The sequence below is a fragment of the Nerophis lumbriciformis genome, linkage group LG01 (assembly GCF_033978685.3).
Source record: "Nerophis lumbriciformis linkage group LG01, RoL_Nlum_v2.1, whole genome shotgun sequence".
NCBI lineage: Eukaryota > Metazoa > Chordata > Actinopteri > Syngnathiformes > Syngnathidae > Nerophis > Nerophis lumbriciformis.
The window spans coordinates 34,483,493-34,502,467 of record NC_084548.2 but is presented as its reverse complement, the minus strand read 5'-3'; the positions used below and the strand labels follow the sequence as shown (position 1 = coordinate 34,502,467).

General features: G+C 38.6%; 1 protein-coding gene across 2 annotated transcripts in view; it reads left to right on the top strand.

The window, feature by feature from the left end:
- LOC133619211 (ELKS/RAB6-interacting/CAST family member 2) overlaps positions 1–13,534 on the top strand; it is a 432,577-nt gene extending 419,043 nt beyond the window's left edge. For both annotated transcript variants that reach the window (XM_061980157.1, XM_061980149.1), the window contains one exon: positions 11,891–13,534. The gene's annotated coding sequence lies outside the window, so the exon portion shown is untranslated. The remainder of the gene's footprint in view (positions 1–11,890) is intronic.
- Positions 13,535–18,975: the final 5,441 nt, after the last annotated feature.

The following is an 18,975-nucleotide window of genomic DNA, read 5'->3' as shown; positions in this document are numbered from 1 at the left end:
ATCAAAGTCTATATCTTCCAATCCAGGACTAATAGCGTTATCCTTGCACCAAGCTAACTATAAGCAAGTGTAATATAAGGTAAAAATGATGTAACATGATACATCACGTGATGTATGAGGTTGCTCACACTGTTGTGACTGCAGAAGAGATGCGTTATAGTGTTTATACAGTATAGCCCTGCAGGAACTCCCAATGCATTATCCTTGACTTTTATTCAGCTGGTAGAGTCCATCCATCCATCCATTTTCTACCGCTTGTCCCTTTCGGGGTCGCGAGGGGTGCTGGAGTCTATCTCAGCTGCATGCGGGCGGAAGGCGGGGTACACACTGGACAAGTTGCAACCTCATCGCAGGGCCAACACAGATAGACAGACAACATTCACACTCACATTCACACACTAGGGCCAATTTAGTGTTGCCAATCAACCTATCCCCAGGTGCATGTCTTTGGAGGTGGGAGGAAGCCGGAGTACCCGGAGGGAACCCACGCAGTCACGGGGAGAACATGCAAACTCCACACAGAAAGATCCCGAGCCCGGGATTGAACTCAGGACCTTCGTTTTGTGAGGCACATGCACTAACCCCTGTACCACCGTGCTGCCGCTGGTAGAGTCTTTTCTCAATAATATAAAAAGTTAAGACCATCTCTTAAGCTGTGCTCAGAGCAAAATAATTGAATCCTCTCTTTATAAACGAAAGCTTATTGGAGTAAATGAGCGATTAGTCGAGATGAACTTGTTCGAGAGAGAGATCAAAAGAGACAGAGTGAAAGAGGAGGAGAGAGGAATTTGCGAGGGAAGAGATATAATTCTTCACACCTTTTAGCACCTTTTTATCATTGTTGCACAAACCTGGATTTAGGACTTCTATGAGGATGATACACTTTTATGAACATTGTTTATTTTTTGCCTCGGGATATTTGAGCGATAAATGAATATTTGAACGCGTCGAGCCAATAAAAACGTTTCTGTCTTCCTGCCTTTGTACAGTGCATGTGTGTGTGCGTATGCCTGAGCATGTGTGTGCATAGTTTCACAATGCACTCTTGGGCATATATTCTGTTCTTAAAATATTGGACAGCATTATATAAACCCTTCATTAGGGACTGGTTCTGGAGATTCCACCGATATGATTGGCACACTGACACACCTTGGCTGGGGTTCACAAAGCTACCCACCACACTCTATCATTCCTCACAGGATTAGAGACACAAACAGAAAAGGGTAGAAGGGAAGATACTCAAAGTTCAGGATTGGTCTTTTTTCCTTTTGGAGCTGACAGTCTTACTTGTATGCTTCTCTGTTTTAAACAATTGTGTTCTGATGTGGACATGGTGCCCAGTTGTCTACTATATCTATCCTCATCAGACGTCAACTCCAGCTTGTGGGATCTGCACAGATAGATTGTCTTGCCCCAAAAAGCCTTTGCAGTCTTGTGCACATACGTAGGTCTTGCCAGCACCTCTCAGCCCTATATTTCTGAGACTTACTCACTCTTGCATTTCTCTTGAATGTTTGCTCAAATGAAGGAAATTATGTAATTAGCCTGTGAGGGTTTGTTTTCTTTCATTTTTCACACCACAACCTTGCCAAAACATGCTACTTTCCACCTTTGACACTCTGTCTCTACCCCCTTTTACTCATTTGTGTTGGCTCTGTATTATGCCGTTATATGACAGCAGGAGATGGTTATATGGTTAGTCCAAGTTACACCCGTACTCACTTCATTCATTAATAACAAGGGACTCAGTGGGAAAAAAATTAAAACTTCTCATACAAGTCTATTTTAATGGTTGATAAACAACATAATGGGATTTGGAGGTACTGTATAAGGAGGTGAAAAAAATCAACACTTGGGTGTTAAGGGTGTGTGCTGGCTTGGCTTAAGTTAAAATGCTGGGAGATGGGTGCTGGGGTGCATATAGGCAGTATCGGGGGGGGTTAGGGTAAACCTGGCATTTTGCACTCTAATTCCAGCCGGCCTGGAGGCCTGGAGCGCTAAGAAGGGCCTCACTGTTGCTCTCTGGATCAGCCAGGTATTGCTTACATAAAAAGCAAGTGAAAACAGCTGTAGGGATAATTAGCTTGATTCTCCATTACATGCCACAAGGGCCAATAACTAAAAAAGTGAGTTTTGTTTGGGTTAGTGCTGGAGCCCCATCTAGGAAGAAGCTGTAAAAGTCAGACTGAAAAACAGAAACAGTAAGAAAATCAAAAAATTAAAGAATCATAGCATCAGTAACCTCTTGAGGCCATTGTTTCCAAAGATATGCACTCATTTCCTGGGAGAACACATAATAGACACACTATCAATGTGGGTTTTTGGATGCCTGTGATGGATGTACTAATTATTTTGATTTTGCTTCAGTGACATCATATACTGTAAGTAATGTTTGTCTAATCATTAGGTAACAGCAAGGAACAATGTGGTTGTTTTTGATAATAGTGTCATTTGCTTCATTGCTAAAATACAGTGTAAAAACAAAAACATTCTAGGAATGTTCTAATGGGAATCAGCAAAACACTTTCCGTTCAATTATAAATATGGTCCTTCAGTTTATAATCATATAAATATTTAATTGTTGTAATAAATGACAAGGTCAGTCATATACAGACACAAAGTGAATTATTATGGATGGTTTCAAAAAGAAAGTACCAGACATTTGTTGATAAATGGTCATCAATGGTTGCAAATGATTGTTTAATCAATTAACGCAAAGGTATCAGGCAGAATGAATGAAAAAAAAAAAAAGAGTCTCCTGACTTCAGTCTCTGAGCTAACATTTGCAACATTTTCCCATCTCAAGAGTAAACCCAATTATTATGAGAAAGTGTTCTCCCTCAACATCCTCTGAGTGTAGGAATGGGGAGTTGGATAAAGGTTACTCTGTGAATGGAAGATAGGAATGGTTGATTGGACTCCCAAGAAGATGATGGCCATCTGAAAACGACATTATTGACTTATCTTAAACAAAGCAAGACATAAAAATACCACACACATACAAGTGTGTGTGTACCACTTTTAGGTAGAGTTTCTCTTTCTGACTTTAGAGGCTTTTTTTCCCCACTTCACCTACCTTTATTTGTATACCATGTCCATGCACTTTTCCTTCTCTTGGACAACTTGATGTTGTATTTTTTTTTATAAGAGTCTGATTGCCTTACATTTTTTCTCAAGTCTAGTTTGGAGAGATTTTGAGCTTAGCTATACAACCCTCAATCTTGGCAGTTGGACTTGTTGCTGACTCTTGCTGCCACATTTACGCTGGCATTGCTGTTCGTGTATTTCAATAAAGTCACAAATAAATCAGTGGCGCTGGCCTTTCCTCAGAAAAAAGATGACAGCAATAAATAATAAGTACTCCCCCACCCTTCATGGTGGCTCAGTAATACACTGCCTCTCTGTATGTTTTATTGTCCGATTAGCGAAAATATTGATGTCACACTTACATTAAAGGCATTACACAGGCTATAATAAATGTTTCTGCAAACATATTGGTGACATGCTGAAAGAAACAGGAATGCCAAAGCACTCAGAAGGTCGCTCAGCTCATGCACTAAGCCGAGAGGAGATACTCGCCACAGCCCCATGTCAGGTTTTTGCTGGGTATTTATTTGACCAGAAAATGTGCACATTTTGTCATTTGTATTTAAGAAAATGTTAAAAACTGTTAAGAGCACAGAAAACTACAACATGGCTGACGGTTTGGAGCCTTGGCTTTGGGGCTTGGCCTGGGGGAAGGCTTCGGCACGTAAATGGCACATTTAAAAAAACAGTCAGAAAGCGGCTTGAAGATGGGCTATAAAACAAAAACTATACTTTTTTTTTTTTTTTTTTTTTTTTTACCAAATCACCACAATTTAATGTTATGTACTATGGACTGGACTCTTACTATTATGTTGGATCCACTATGGACTGGACTCTCACAATATTATGTCAGACCCACTCGACATCCATTGCCTTCGGTCTCCCCTAGAGGGTGGGGGTTACCCACATATGCAGTCCTCTCCAAGGTTTCTCATAGTCATTCACATCGACGTCCCACTGGGGTGAGTTTCTCCTTGCCCTGATGTGGGCTCTGTACCGAGGATGTCGTTGTGGCTTGTGCAGCCCTTTGAGACACTTGTGATTTAGGGCTATATAAATAAACATTGATTGATTGATTGATATGTAACCTACAAGGAAATCTTTTAAATGGGTTAAAAAAAAAATCACAATATGACCACTTTAAGTTAATATCACTTCCACCGTGTCAATTAAAATTTTCAGGCAAAATTTCACTGATCTAAGCAAAAGCACGTATATTTCCTAACAAACACACTGATATCCGTAAAACAAAATAAGCACTGTATCTTCCTATTTTACACATTTTTCATTTGTATGATGTAAACAAAAACAAAAAACCCTTACCAATTTCAAGATGAATTATAGTACTACCTTCCACATTTCAACCAAGCCTGTCTGGTGTCAAGGTCCGTGAGTTAGTCAATAAAATCCCATATTACTTGAAATCCACTTGCCCCCAGGGACATGACTTTCTGTCGTGAATGCATCTGTTGTGTGCCGGTAGAGGTATTTACAGAAAAGAAAGAGAAGTGGTCTTTAAGCACACCAACCGGTGGATCATGCTGGATATGCCTGCAAACAGTGCATCTCAATCATGAAGGTTGTATAAGTGCAGATGACGACAAAGAAACCTAAGTGTGACTTACAGTACTGGCACAAATTTGGAGACGCTTACAGTATGTGCATGATGTCACTTATACATGCATGCTCGTTTACATCAGCGACATGCAGTCAGGTAGGCACAGCTGGTCATGTGTGCGTGCGTGTGCATTAGGGTTGTACGGTATACCGGTATTAGTATAGTACCGCGATACTAATGAATAATTTTCGGTATTATACCGCCTCTGAAAAGTACCAGTCCAACACCCGTCCCGCGCCCCAGTCGTCGTCACGTCGTTGCTGGTTTTACGAGCAGACGAGCATGTTCATAGTAGTATCTAGTCGATACTACTATGGTTATGTCGATATTTTTTGGCATCACAACATCTTCTTTGGTTTTAAAAAAAATTATAATATGTTTATAAACTCAGGAAATATGTCCCTGGACACATGAGGACTCTGAATATGATCAATGTATGATCCTGTAACTACTTGGTATCGGATTGATACCTAAATTTGTGGTATCATCCAAACAACAGAAGAATAAGTGATTATTACATTTTAACAGAAGTGTACATAGAACATTTTAAAACAGAAAATAAGCAGATTTTAACAGTAAATGAACAAGTAGATTAATAGTTAATTTTCTACCACTTGTCCTTAATAATGTTGAAAAAATAATAGAATGGAAAATCACACAATATGTTACTGCAGGGGTTGGGAACCTTTTTGGCTGAGAGAGCCATGAAAGTCAAATATTTTAAAATGTATTTCCGTGAGAGCCATATAATATTTTTTAACACTGAATACAACTAAATGCGTGAATATTTTTAAGTAAGACCAACATTTTAGAGTATAATTAGTCTCTTATTTTTTTTAATAACATTGTTATTCTGAAGCTAACCAATAATGAATAAAATACTTCTTACCATTAATGCGACTTCTTGAACAGGTGTGGTAGAAAACGGATGGATGGATTAAAATGCATGAGAATGTTTTATATTTTGAACATTATTTTTAGCACTGTGAATACCAGCGGAATTATTCATTACTTATCGTGTTACGCAATGTCAGCTAAGATTTATCTGAGATCCAGATGCAGTCATCAAAAGAGCCACATCTGGCTCGAGAGCCATAGGTTCCCTACCCCTGTGTTACTGCATATGTCAGCAGACTAATTAGGAGCCTTTGTTTGTTTACTTACTACTAAAAGACAAGTTGTCTAGTATGTTCACTATTTTATTTAAGGACAAACTTGCAATAAGAAACATATGTTTAGAATTTTTTGTTAAAATAAAGCCAATAATGCAATTTTTTTGGGGTCCCCTTTATTTAGAAAAGTACCAAAAAGTATCGAAATAATTTTAGTACCGGTACCGATACCAAAATATTGGTATTGGGACAACACTAGTGTGCATGTGCATCTGTGTGAAAAGCGAAGAGGCTAAGGGATTGGCTGGTTTGCTTGTCACAATGTCCCCAAAATAATGTTGGCAGAGTAGAGATCGACCGATAACGACGCTGATACTTGGCATTTCGACGTATATCGGTACCTGCCTCTTTTTATCTGTATCTTTTTTTTTTTTATAACTACAACAGATCTACATCAGCAGATACAATATATACACACGATACCAGTATTAAGTATTCAAAAAATAAATAATTAGTCAAGTAGGTAGTTAGAAACACTGTTCAAGCACCAGCTCATTTGCCTGCTTGCCTCATTTTCCACTGCAGCGCCCATAGCTCCCCTACTTTCTCTTTGTCGTGTTGTGTTGGTTGCTTGAACTCTTCCGCTTAAGTTGAAAAACTTCCATATTTTGCAGGAAAATCAATTCTGTTATTTCTTTCCCGCCGTCTTACCGGTTCCGTTTTGTTTGTTTCGCTACTGCATCGATCAAGCGTCGGTCCGCAGCACTTGCACTGTGGGCTCATTAAAGGAGCGCATAAGTGTCATGTTCAATGTATTGAATTAATAGACTGCTATACAATTGAGTAGATGGTGCCTTATTGTGATGTAGAGAAAACACATATTACAAAAATTTACCAATGTTTCCAGGAGATTTAAAAAATTGTGAAATGCAAATGTTGATGCTCCCACAGAACTTGGTGCATATACCGGTAGTAGTAAAGGTGTTTGTGAAACCCCTGATGTTGTTTAGTGCTGAATTAACCACATCATTAGCGTGGCATTAAACATTGTGTCGCTACTAGCCCGACGTTTCCTCAAACATAATGTTAAAAAAAACAACTTAAAGCCTTGTTGAGCTGTTCACTGACATTAACTATTCATGTTAAAATAACATTTACTGTAAATGAATGTCAGCTCCAAATATTGGTTATCAGCCTCCTTGGCTACTAATAATCGGTATCAGTATTGACCCCGAAAAAACATAGCGGTCGATAACTATTGCAGAGAAATTTCACACCATGAATTTCTAGTTTGAACATTGTAGAATCTACAGCATGTTTAATATTTTCAATGTAAGTGTGACATCATTATTCTTGCTAATCAGACTATAAATGTAAAAAAGGGATGCTGTAAGTCAGTGATGTCCAAACTACGGCCCGCGGGCCAAGTGCAGCCCGCCGACCTTTTCAATTTGGCCCGCGAGACGTCATGAGTTTGATAGGGAATCATGGGAGTTTCATTCTAAAAATATAACATTGTTGATGCTGCCATTTTGTTGCCAATCTAGTGGACAATTTTTCTTGGTCAATGACCTTATGTTATGCTCTAAATGCACAGCATTTATTGATATGACACAATGCAAACAACCTTCCCTCGTCATGGTGCAAAAAAACAAAAAAATCCAACCAACACAAAATGTCAACAGACTTGGTCACTGAACTGTGTGGATATTATATATAGAGACACGTGTGGTTTAGGGCTATATAAATAAACATTGATTGATTTATTGATATAAAAAAGTCAAATCTACATAAAATAATCTAAACTACACCTATTTACATCCATTTCAAAGCATGATGGGAAACATTAAAAACACACACCACACTTATCCATGTTTGGCGCATTTTAGCTGCTTGATATTTCTGATTGATTACAAAACTTTAAAGAGGTCGTCACGGAAGTAAACAAAATAGAAGTAGAACTTTTAAATACTCTTAATATCCAATTATATATATATATATATATATATATATATATATATATATATATATATATATATATATATATATATATATATATATATATTTATTTTTATTTTTTATTTTTTTCACTGCTGGACTCTAAAAAGAGGTTCCGCAGCCTCCGGCCGAAGCAGAACCTCCAGGTTCTGTAACAGCTTCTTCCCTCAGGCCATAAGACTCTTAAACGCATCATAATTATCCCCTCAACTCCCCCCAAAATGGATTAACTCGCTATATATATATAATATAAAAGACAATATATCATACATCCATAAACGTGGATGCATATGAAAAAGTGCAATATATTTATCTGTACAGTAACCTATTTATTTATTTATATATGCACTTTATTGCTTTTTTATTCTGCACTACCATTAGCTGATGTAACGAAATTTTGTTCTTATCTGTACTGTAAAGTTCAAATTTGAATGACAACCTATTTATTTATTTATATATGCACCTTATTGCTTTTTTATTCTGCACTACCATGAGCTTATGTAACGAAATGTTGTTCTTATCTGTACTGTAAAGTTCAAATTTGAATGACAATAAAAAGGAAGTCTAAAGTCTAGTCTAAATATATATATATATATATATATATATATATACACACACACACACACTTTACATGCAGTCAGCTTTCGGCCCTCAACCAATTTTTTTTAGCCCAATGCGGGCCCCAGGTCGAAAGGTTTGGACACCTCTGCTGTAAGTGCTGTAGTTCAGAGCCTCTTGTAGTACTCTGACTCACCACACGGGGAGAAGTGGGAGGCGATGTTGCTATCATGATGTTTTAACAGCCAGGAAGCCAGGATTTGAGTTTTTTTTTTTTTTTTTAGATATGTAAATTATGTTTTAATGCTCCGAATGAATGAATGGATGAATATGCCAAAGCCAATATGGATGATTATATATCCAAGATCCAATACATTTCTGACCTGGACTTTCAGACAAAAAGGAGGTGATAATAGAAAGTATGCTTTCATGAAGGATAGTGCATATACGTCACATACAAATACAGTCAGGTAATAAAGACTGCAAATGTTGAATTTACTTTATAAAAGCAAATTAGTGGGACCAAAAAGTATTTGATTGTAACATTTAATGAAAGTGAATGACTCTTCTTGTTATTGTTATCGTCTTAATGAGCAGCCTTGATAATTAGGGAGTAGAGCAGGGGTGTCAAACCAACAGGTTTTATTCAGCCCGCGAGATGATTTTGGTCAGTATAAAAATTAGCTGACATTTCTAAATGTGTCCACTGGATGTCGCAATAGCAATTCTTTGTATCCCCTAACGCAGGTGTGCACATGACTTAAGAGGGGGCTGAGCTATGTGCTCGGTTAAGATAGAGGACTGGAGACACATTATCTGGGCGCACATAAATATGCTGAAATAAAATGTATCCCCTTCTAACTTTATGTGTGATTCATGAAATGAGTCCAAATTCACATGTTTTGTTGCAGATGATGGTACATGTGTGCAGAATAAACCACATGATGTTAGTACATCAGTTGAGGAAAATTAGTAAATTACATTAATAACGTCCTGTAATTTGATTTTCATATTATTATTTGTTACACCTTCTGATAGATTAAAAATTTACACCAACGAGAGCATTTTAAAATACTGCCAGACTCCCGACTATTTGACTGATGAATATTATCACATCATTTATTCAGAAATGATAAATCACGACAAATGAAGATAGACAGCAACACGTAAGTGTAAAAAACAACATTATGATGTGTATGTCATGTCTGTGTGATCATGTTTTTGTTTTGGTCATGTCCGGTTTTGTTTTTGGACTTTTTGTGCACTTTTGTTTTGTCACCATAGCAACCATTAGTTTTCACCTGTCACGTCACGCACCTGTTTTACATGTTGAGTCACGCACCTGTTTTCGTTAATCATGTCTATAGTATTTAAGTTCATTGTTTTCAGTTTGTCGTTCTGACGACATCCCCACATTTATGCTCTGCACAGTTCTGACTCTTTTTTCATGTCCATCGTTCACGCTGCTCCTTTTTGTCCATGCCAAGTAAGTTTTGTTTATTATTGCCACAGTTAGTGTTTTTTGTTGTTCATAGTTTTTGCCTTTGTGCAAGTATTTGGTTTCATAGTTTGTTCTCCGCCATTGTGCGCGCCTTTTGTTTACTTCCTTTTTTTGTAGTTTAAATAAAAATGTACTTACATTCCCGTCTCGCCCGAGCCAACTTTCCGTTGCATCCCGGAAAAGCAAACACCCAGGACCAAGTCATGACAGTGTATGTTTTCAGATTGTGCTTGTTCTATTTTTAAACAAAGAAAACAATCTGAAGTTGTCTTTATTTTTAAGTTATCATGGCATGATTTTACCAGTCCAGTCCACTTGGGAATAGATGTTCCTCTATGTCAGTGTTTTTCAACCACTGTGCCGCGGCACACCAGTGTACTGTGAGATATTGTCTGGTGTGCCGTGGGAGATTATGTCAATTCACCTAATTGGGTTAAAATTATTTTTTGCAAACCAGAATTATAATCCGCAAATGTGCCGTTGTTGAGTGTCTGTGCTGTCTAGAGCTCAGCAGAGTAACCGTGTAATACTCTTCCATATCAGTAGGTGGCAGCAGGTAGCTAATTGCTTTGTGGATGTCGGGAACATGGTTTGTCGTGATCACAATATGCAGACGACAGCGGGAGACGTCGTACAGGTAAAAAGGTATCTAATGGTTAAACCAAAAATAAACAAAAGGCGAGTGCCGCTAAGAAAAGGCATTGAAGCTTAGGGATGGCTAAAATTGAACTGGCTGCAAAGTAAACAAAAACAGAATGCTGGACGACAGCAAAGACTTACAGCGCGTGGAGCAGCAGACGGCGTCCACAAAGTACATCCATACATGGTATGACAATCAACAACAAAATAGGAGCGCAAGACAAGAACTAAAACACTACACACAGGAAATCACCAAAAAACTCCACAGGTCGTGACAGTACACCTACTTTGAGACAAGAGCTATAGTGATGCATGGTTGGTTATGGTTTGAATTAATATCCAACAATTGCGAGAACAACTTTTTATTGTCATTATCAGCTACTGAGTTTAATTTTTTTATGTTGTCTGCTGGTGGTGTGCCTAGAGATTTTTCAATGAAAAAAATGTGCCTTGACTCAGAAAAGGTTGAAAAACACTGCTCTATGTGGCCCCTGAGCTAAAATGAGTTTGACACCCCTAGAGTAGAGCATGTGAATTTAAGTGAAACCAAAAAAGTGCCTCACCTGCCTTGAACCTTACGGGTACACACACACGCACACACATAACAAATGATGGTACTTTATTTTGCAGTGCCCCTTTATTTACTCCTGGCTGTAATAAATGGTCCTGCCGCAGCCAATCAGCGTGAGACAGGAAGAGTGCAGGCTGCACTGCAGAGCTGCAGACATTCTATATGATGATCCATCTTTATAACACACTAACCCCCTAGATGGTAGGGATCATTATGATGGCGGCCTTGTAACATCTCCTCTACCTCACCTGTTTGTATTGCTGCTTGGAATTATCATTCTAATGAAAGTTTCTCTGGGTGACGGATGATAATGTCGCCAGTGATTGGTAGTCACTTCGGCTGAGGCAATGAGGCGCCCCCAGCACGATAGACATACATCATTGTTTCTTTGACTTTTTTATACAAGCCTTAGGAAAGACGCGAGATGCTTTGCATCCTGAGTAACAGACACATTCCAAATAGAAACGCTGTTCCCTCTTTTTTTTTATTTATTAATGAGCACTTGATGTTTGGGTTGCTGCCAAATGCGTACGGAACATTCTTAAGGAGCCCTGGATCCTTGCCAGACATTTAGGGAACAAAATGGTAGAGGAATGGTAAACCCGATAAGCTCTTATTTGTCCACTACCTTGCAAAGTTTATCTAAGATATCAGGAGATGACGGATTACCTTAAAAACAACAGGCTGGATGATGAATCTTCTTATGACTATGTCGATTTTAGCACTTCATTTTCTTTGTTGTTGTTTTTTTAACTTGGTATTTGACCCCTGACACTAATGCTTTTTCATCCTGTTTCTGTCAACAGCTGCTTGGGCAGCCAGGTATCAAGAGGTCCAGGAGCTTCAACTACACATTCGGACCCCCCTTCCCCTTTTCCCCAGTCCTCACTATTACTGCCAGACGTACGCACATTTCAGGACCCACCACTTCACGCACTTCTGATAAGCTCTGAATGTTCTTAGCTGACAAATGCCATGACCCTAACGTGGGCGTGCGTCAGTCGTCAGTGTTGGGCTTCGTTTAATGTGGTTGACTGCCACAGTCCCCCCCCCCGTTTGAGAGGAGAGGGGGCGGGGGAGTGTGGGAGGGATTCATTTCTCAGTTTTTGAGTTCCGGCGCTCTTGACTACTAAGTAGCCCAGCCAGAGCCAGTGTAATACTCCATAAAAGTCTGCTACACCTGTACTTGTTTATGACAGCAGTAACGTGTTTATATGTGGAGCTAAATATCGGAATTTGTAAATACCGCAGCATGTACTTCACGCCCTCAAATCCACCGAGATCTTCTCAATGTACCGTGCCAAAGGAGACATCCTGTTTGCCGAAGCACACTTCAAATATTGGACTGGATTTGAATCTTGTGTCATCCAAAGGACCCAAAACAATAAACGTAAAAACTGTCATATGTTTCTCTTTTATCTTGTTTCTTCAACCTGTTGTGCGTTTGTTTGAAGAAACAGTATCATGTTCCTGTTGTTTTGTTTTCTTTACATTCGTTTCACATTCAAGTGCCACTCTTACTGTTTTTAAAGTTTATTATGTAAATCTGAGTGCAACATATTTGTGACTTGCAAGGTGACATGTAAAATACTTCAGACTTCACAATGAACACTTGGACTTGAGCCTTATTGCCTGAAATGACACAATCTACTATGGAGCCAAAACACTGCCAGGAAGATAAGGTATTGAACACAAAAAATGACATTGTTAAAAAAATTGTATAGGCACCGAAATGAAATATAAAGATTGCCATTGCAATGTCATGATACAAAAAAATGTCAACCTATAAATTTATTTTTCAATTTGTTGCCAAAACGTGTTTTGGTGCCAATTATACTTTTTCTACAATGTCTTTTTTTTTTCCGATACCAAATCTTCCTGGCAGTGTTGTGGCTCTATAATCTACTCACTAAAGCATAACATGTCAATATATTGCTGCCAGACAACAGGAACATCTGACACCCATTAGAATTGGATCTAAAATGTACATTTCCATTACTGGACTCCACACACTCCTTGAGGTGACGACAATATAGTATGATGTGCTGTGTTTTCATTAAACTCTGTTTTTTTGTTTTGTTCCATTTGATCCCAATATCCATTTTTACAGCTCGTATGTGTTTGGGGGGGCTTCGTGTTACCTCTACCATGACTGTGAATGTTTGTGGGGGTCACGGTATTCACCCTGGACTTCCACAGTCCCTCAGTGTTTTGCAGTGGTCAGCATGTTTTCTGTTATTTGAATAAACCTCGTCTTCGCAGGAACCCGGAGGTGTGCTTTGATTGAAATATTGTCAATAACATTAACTTTCACAAGGTTAGTGGTCAAACGGAGTGCAACAATGACTATTTTCACAAGATTAAAGTTTCACCGCCACTAATGGCAACTACAACAATAGACGCTTGAAGTTACCAAGACAAGAGTTTTTCCCAGTTTTCATGGTCTACCAATTCTCTCTCTCTCTCTCTCTCATAAACTCAGCCAGATGTTGCCCGGGTGTTCTTCCTCAGGGAATATGGGGGTGGGGGTAGATGAGGGAGAGTACTGAGACATTGTGAGGTGGGCGGGACTAAAACTGTTGCTGAGTATGCTTGGTAACACCATCCAAATGCAACTTGGTGCTCCAGCTTGCAAACAGCTAATGTACTATTTAGGATATGAAATAACTGTACTTTATGTCTCATTTAAATAAATAAAGTTTGCTTTGCTTTGATTTCCTCTGTCTGACTTCATAACCTCCAAATTTTAGCGTATTGTGAATGTGCACACAATCTGATGACGTGGCCTAAAATGTAAGAGTACTGTTACTTTAGAGCGGGGTCAGCAACCCGCGGCTCTCGAGCTGCATGCGGCTCTTTAGTGCCGCCCTAGTGGCTCCCTGGAGCATTTTTAAAAAAGGATTGAAAATGGAAAAAGATGGGGGGAAAATACAAAAAAATGCAGCAGTTTGTTTACATGTAAAATCTTCCACTCGTTCTTTGTCTCACCAAAAGTTGTATACTGTGCGTGAATGCTCAAAGGTGCTCTTTGTTGTTGTTATTGACTTGTTGGAGTGCTAATCAGGCATATTTGGTCAGAGCATGACTACAAGCTAATTAATGCTAACATGCTATTTAGGCTAGCTTTATGTACATATAAATACATATCATAATGCCTCGTTTGCAGGTATATTTGAGCTAATTTAATATCATTTACTTTTATCCTCTTTGTATATTATTTAGTTTTGTATGTCTCATGACACATTATCTCAGTGACGTGCAGTCAGGGGAAGCAGGTGAGGCGGGGCCTCGCGTGCCATCATGGAAAGAAAAAAAATTAAAAAGATAAAAAATAATTAAATTGTTATATGTATCCAGTGATTATACTATAAAGTTATTTTCCATTTAACTTCACCAGTTTTAGATTATTTTTTATTCAAAATCACTGAATTTTCACATTTGCCGTTCAAATACTGAGAAGAGACTTGCGGTGAATCATCAGCCAGTTGAGCCTCACCATGGATTGCGCAATGACTCGGCTAACTGCTGGCCTGCTGTGCAGTGAGACCGTATTGCTATATGAACTATATTATACATTTCCATAGTTTAGTTAGCTGAGGTATATAATGTACAGTGTATTTTGTCAACAACTGTATGTGTGTAACGTATTTCTTGTGCTGAGCAATCATAAAACTGCTGCGAAGACGCACTGTGTGAGGCTCGCAGTAATTCCGCTTCCTGGTGGTAGAGGGCGGTAGTGATCCCAGGGAGCATCTATGCGACTACTCGGCTGCAGAAGAAGTGACAACAAGCAGCAACAGTTAGCAGGGGTCGTTTATTTTTTCCTCTTGCCTGGACTATAAACATGGAGGATTACATATCTAAAATAAAACAGTTTTCTAAACTGGACTTTCAATCGAAGCAGGAGGTAATAATTAAAGGAAGATCTCCATCGAGACAGAGAGACTTTTAAAACTGAAGAAAGATAAGGAAGACTTCTATAAACAAGTTATCGATGCTTTTGTTCAAAACGAGCTGCGCATGGACTTCATTTTAAAGTAAAGGTAAGACCATAATAATGTTTTTTTTATTAAATGTGCTTTTTTGTGTGCTACAGTTTGAATGTGTAAAGTTAACGTTAAGTTAAAGTAGCAATGATTGTCACACGCACACTAGGTGTGGTGAAATGTGTCCTCTGCATTTGACCCATCCCCTTGATCACCCCCTGGGAGGTGAGGGGAGCAGTGGGGAGCAGTGGGCAGCAGCGGCGCCGTGCCCGGGAATCATTTTTGGTGATTTAACCCCCAATTGTTGATGCAGTACAGCCTGAGGGATCGAAGGTCACGGGCTTAGCTGCTTACGTGCAGTGATTTCTCCAGATTCTCTGAACTCTTTGATGATATTACGGACCGTAGATGGTGAAATTCCTAAATTCCTTGCAATAGCTGGTTGAGAAAGGTTTTTCTTAAACTGTTCAACAATTTGCTCACGCATTTGTTGACAAAGTGGTGACCCTCGCCCCATCCTTGTTTGTGAATGACTGAGCATTTCATGGAATCTACTTTTATACCCAATCATGGCACCCACCTGTTCCCAATTTGCCTGTTCACCTGTGGGATGTTCCAAATAAGTGTTTGATGAGCATTCCTCAACTTTATCAGTATTTATTGCCTCCTTTCCCAACTTCTTTGTCACGTGTTGCTGGCATCAAATTCTAAAGTTAATGATTATTTGCAAAAAAAAAAAAAGTTTATCAGTTTGAACATCAAATATGTTGTCTTTGTAGCATATTCAACTGAAAAGCTCTGGCTTTTAGCCTAGTGGCTAGCACACATTGGCTAGATCACAAACACAATGCAGGCCGCTACATTCACAAGAAAGTACTTTGGGGATGCAATGATAGGTGCTCTTTTTAAAACATGTTGTTGAAGACATCTAAGATAGTAGAAATAGCACAATATAAAAATAACCAACATATTCGACCGAGCAGACAGCATTTTAATTTGGCAATTTGGCAGTTGTGTCATTTACTAAGACACAAAAGCTGCCTAATCATGTCCCTAATTTAAGATTATGGGTGTTTTCTACAAAGCAATTTTTGATCCAGTGACAAAAATACCAGCGTGGACAATAATCAATGAAGCTCGGTCATCAGTGTCAGCAATATCAATCAAAGTTTATTGATATAGCCCTTACTCACAAGTGTCTCAAAGGGCTGCACAAGCAATAACGACATCCTCGGCTCAGATCCCAAATCAGGGCAAGAAAAAACGCAACCCAACGGGATACAGTGAGAAACCTTGGAGGAGACCGCAGATGTGGGGACCCCACAATCAAATCGGATGAGAAATGTGGGCTATGCAACCGAATGTATATTTCCCATTCATTGTCAATGGGGAGAAAACTACCGGAAATTCCGGGGAAACCGAGAATTTTGGTATAGGGAAAACATGTTTTGCGTTCGACATATGTGAAGAGCAGTGTGGGTTGATGGTTGAAATGTCGGAACCTGATAAAAAATGGAGAAAATGTTGAAAATTTTGGGCGATGTAAAATCATGAATACTTCCATTTATTTGAATGGGAATTGCCCGTGAAATTTGGGAATTTTGGGAAAAACGGGGATTTTTTTTAAATATAGCTAATACAACAATTGTCCTAGATGATATGAATGGGTTGGTGTTGGAATTTTTCGTAACGCTTGAAACATGTTGACGTAATAACAGTTTGAACCTAGTCACGTCCGTTGTGTCCTTGGGCAAGACACTTCACCCTTGCTCCTGATGGGTGCTGGTTAGCGCCTTGCATGGCAGCTCCCGCCATCAGTGTGTGAATGTGTGTGTGAATGGGTGAATGTGGAAATACTGTCAAAGCGCTTTGAGTACCTTGAAGGTAGAAAAGCGCTATACAAGTATAACCCATTTATCATTTATTTATTTAACGTTAATTGATATTTCGGAATTTCAGTAAAACTGGACATTTTTACAAAAAAAAAAATACAACCTTTTGTTGCCCCAATTAAGGTGGAATGGACAAAAACTGGTGAAAATTGTGGCCTGTGAAAAGTTTTTTAGGAAGAGGTGAAAATATAGCTTGGGCGTTCACGCAATTATGGTGACCAAAATGATCACATTATTATTACTGTGGTATTGTTAAATGTGCTCTAAAAGTATGTTTACACACACTGAACTGGTTTAACCCAGCTTTATTTAAAAACAGTAAAATACAACAAATAGACACACAATATAAATTTTTGGGGCAAAAAAACATTACCGTATTTTTCGGACTATAAGTTGCTCCGGAGTATAAATTGCACCGGCCGAAAATGCATAATAAAGAAGGAAAAAAACATATAAGTCGCATTTTTGGGGGAAATGTATTTGATAAAATCCAACACCAAGAATAGACATTTGAAAGGCAATTTAAAATAAATAACGATCACCGTTTTCAGCTGCATATTTCACTACTTCCAGCTTGTAACCTGCAGTATATGATTTCCTTTTCGGTGCCATTTTTGTTAAAGTTAAAGTACCAATGATTGTCACACACACTAGGTGTGGTGAAATTTGTCCTCTGCATTTGACCCATCCCCTTGATCACTCCCTGGGGAGTGAGAGGAGCAGTGAGCAGCAGCGGGGCCGCGCCCGGGAATCATTTTTGGTGATTTAACCCCCAATTCCAACCCTTGATGCTGAGTGCCAAGCAGGGAGGTAATGGGTCCCATTTTTATAGTCTTTGGTATGACTCGGCCAGGGTTTGAACTCACAACCTACCGATCTCAGGGCGGACACTCTCACCACTAGGCCACTGAGTAGGCTGTCCAGCCCTTCTCAGTTTTTATAAGTTACCGCCAATGTTGAATTGATCAATTTTCATAGGTACGGAAATAGTAGCAGGTAGCATCTTTTTTTTTCACAATGCACTTCTGCCATGACCCGCCCCCGCCAAATTTTTATTGGTTGACGTCTGTGTGTGACGATTACTGATATACGCCTAGTCTCTTCCATGAATGAGATAAATAATATTATTTGATATTTTACGGTAATGTGTTAATCATTTCACACATAAATTGCTCCAGAGTATAAATCGCACCCCCGGCCAAACTATGAAAAAAACTGCGACTTATAATCCGAAAAAAACGGTAAATGTAGTTCTGGCTTGTTTAAAGCCACATTTTTTTCAAATATTTAAATATGTTTATTGTCTTCTCTTTCAATTTGCAAAGGTCTTAGAGTGTTTTTTAAGAGATAAAGATAAAACAAGTGTATCTGTGTGACGTCACTTCCTGTTGGAGACGTCACTTCCTGTTGGAGACACCTCGTCAGTGTCTTACTCTGAGTACGGACGGATCCTCTGCACACTGCAAGAAATAGCTGTCCTGATATGAGATAAAAAGACTAGATTTGAGGAAAAAAATACTGAAAACTGGTGAAATTAACGAGCTGCACGGACAAATAACTTTACTTAAAAATATTTTGTATACCTAGAAATTAGCAGGACTTTTAAGACAGAAATAAGTATTTAATTCTGAAAACAAGCATTATTAAACTTGTTATTCCTAAATGAAGTATCTTTGTGATGTTGCAGAATCTTTAAATCCGATTTCTATGTGGGGGGAAACCAAAATATTTTATTTATATACGGTAAAAGCCAGTAAATTAGAATATTTTGAAAAACTTGATTTATTTCAGTAATTGCATTCAAAAGGTGTAACTTGTACATTATATTTATTCATTGCACACAGACTGATGCATTCAAATGTTTATTTCATTTAATTTTGATGATTTGAAGTGGCAACAAATGAAAATCCAAAATTCCGTGTGTCACAAAATTAGAATATTACTTAAGGCTAATACAAAAAAGGGATTTTTAGAAATGTTGGCCAACTGAAAAGTATGAAAATGAAAAATATG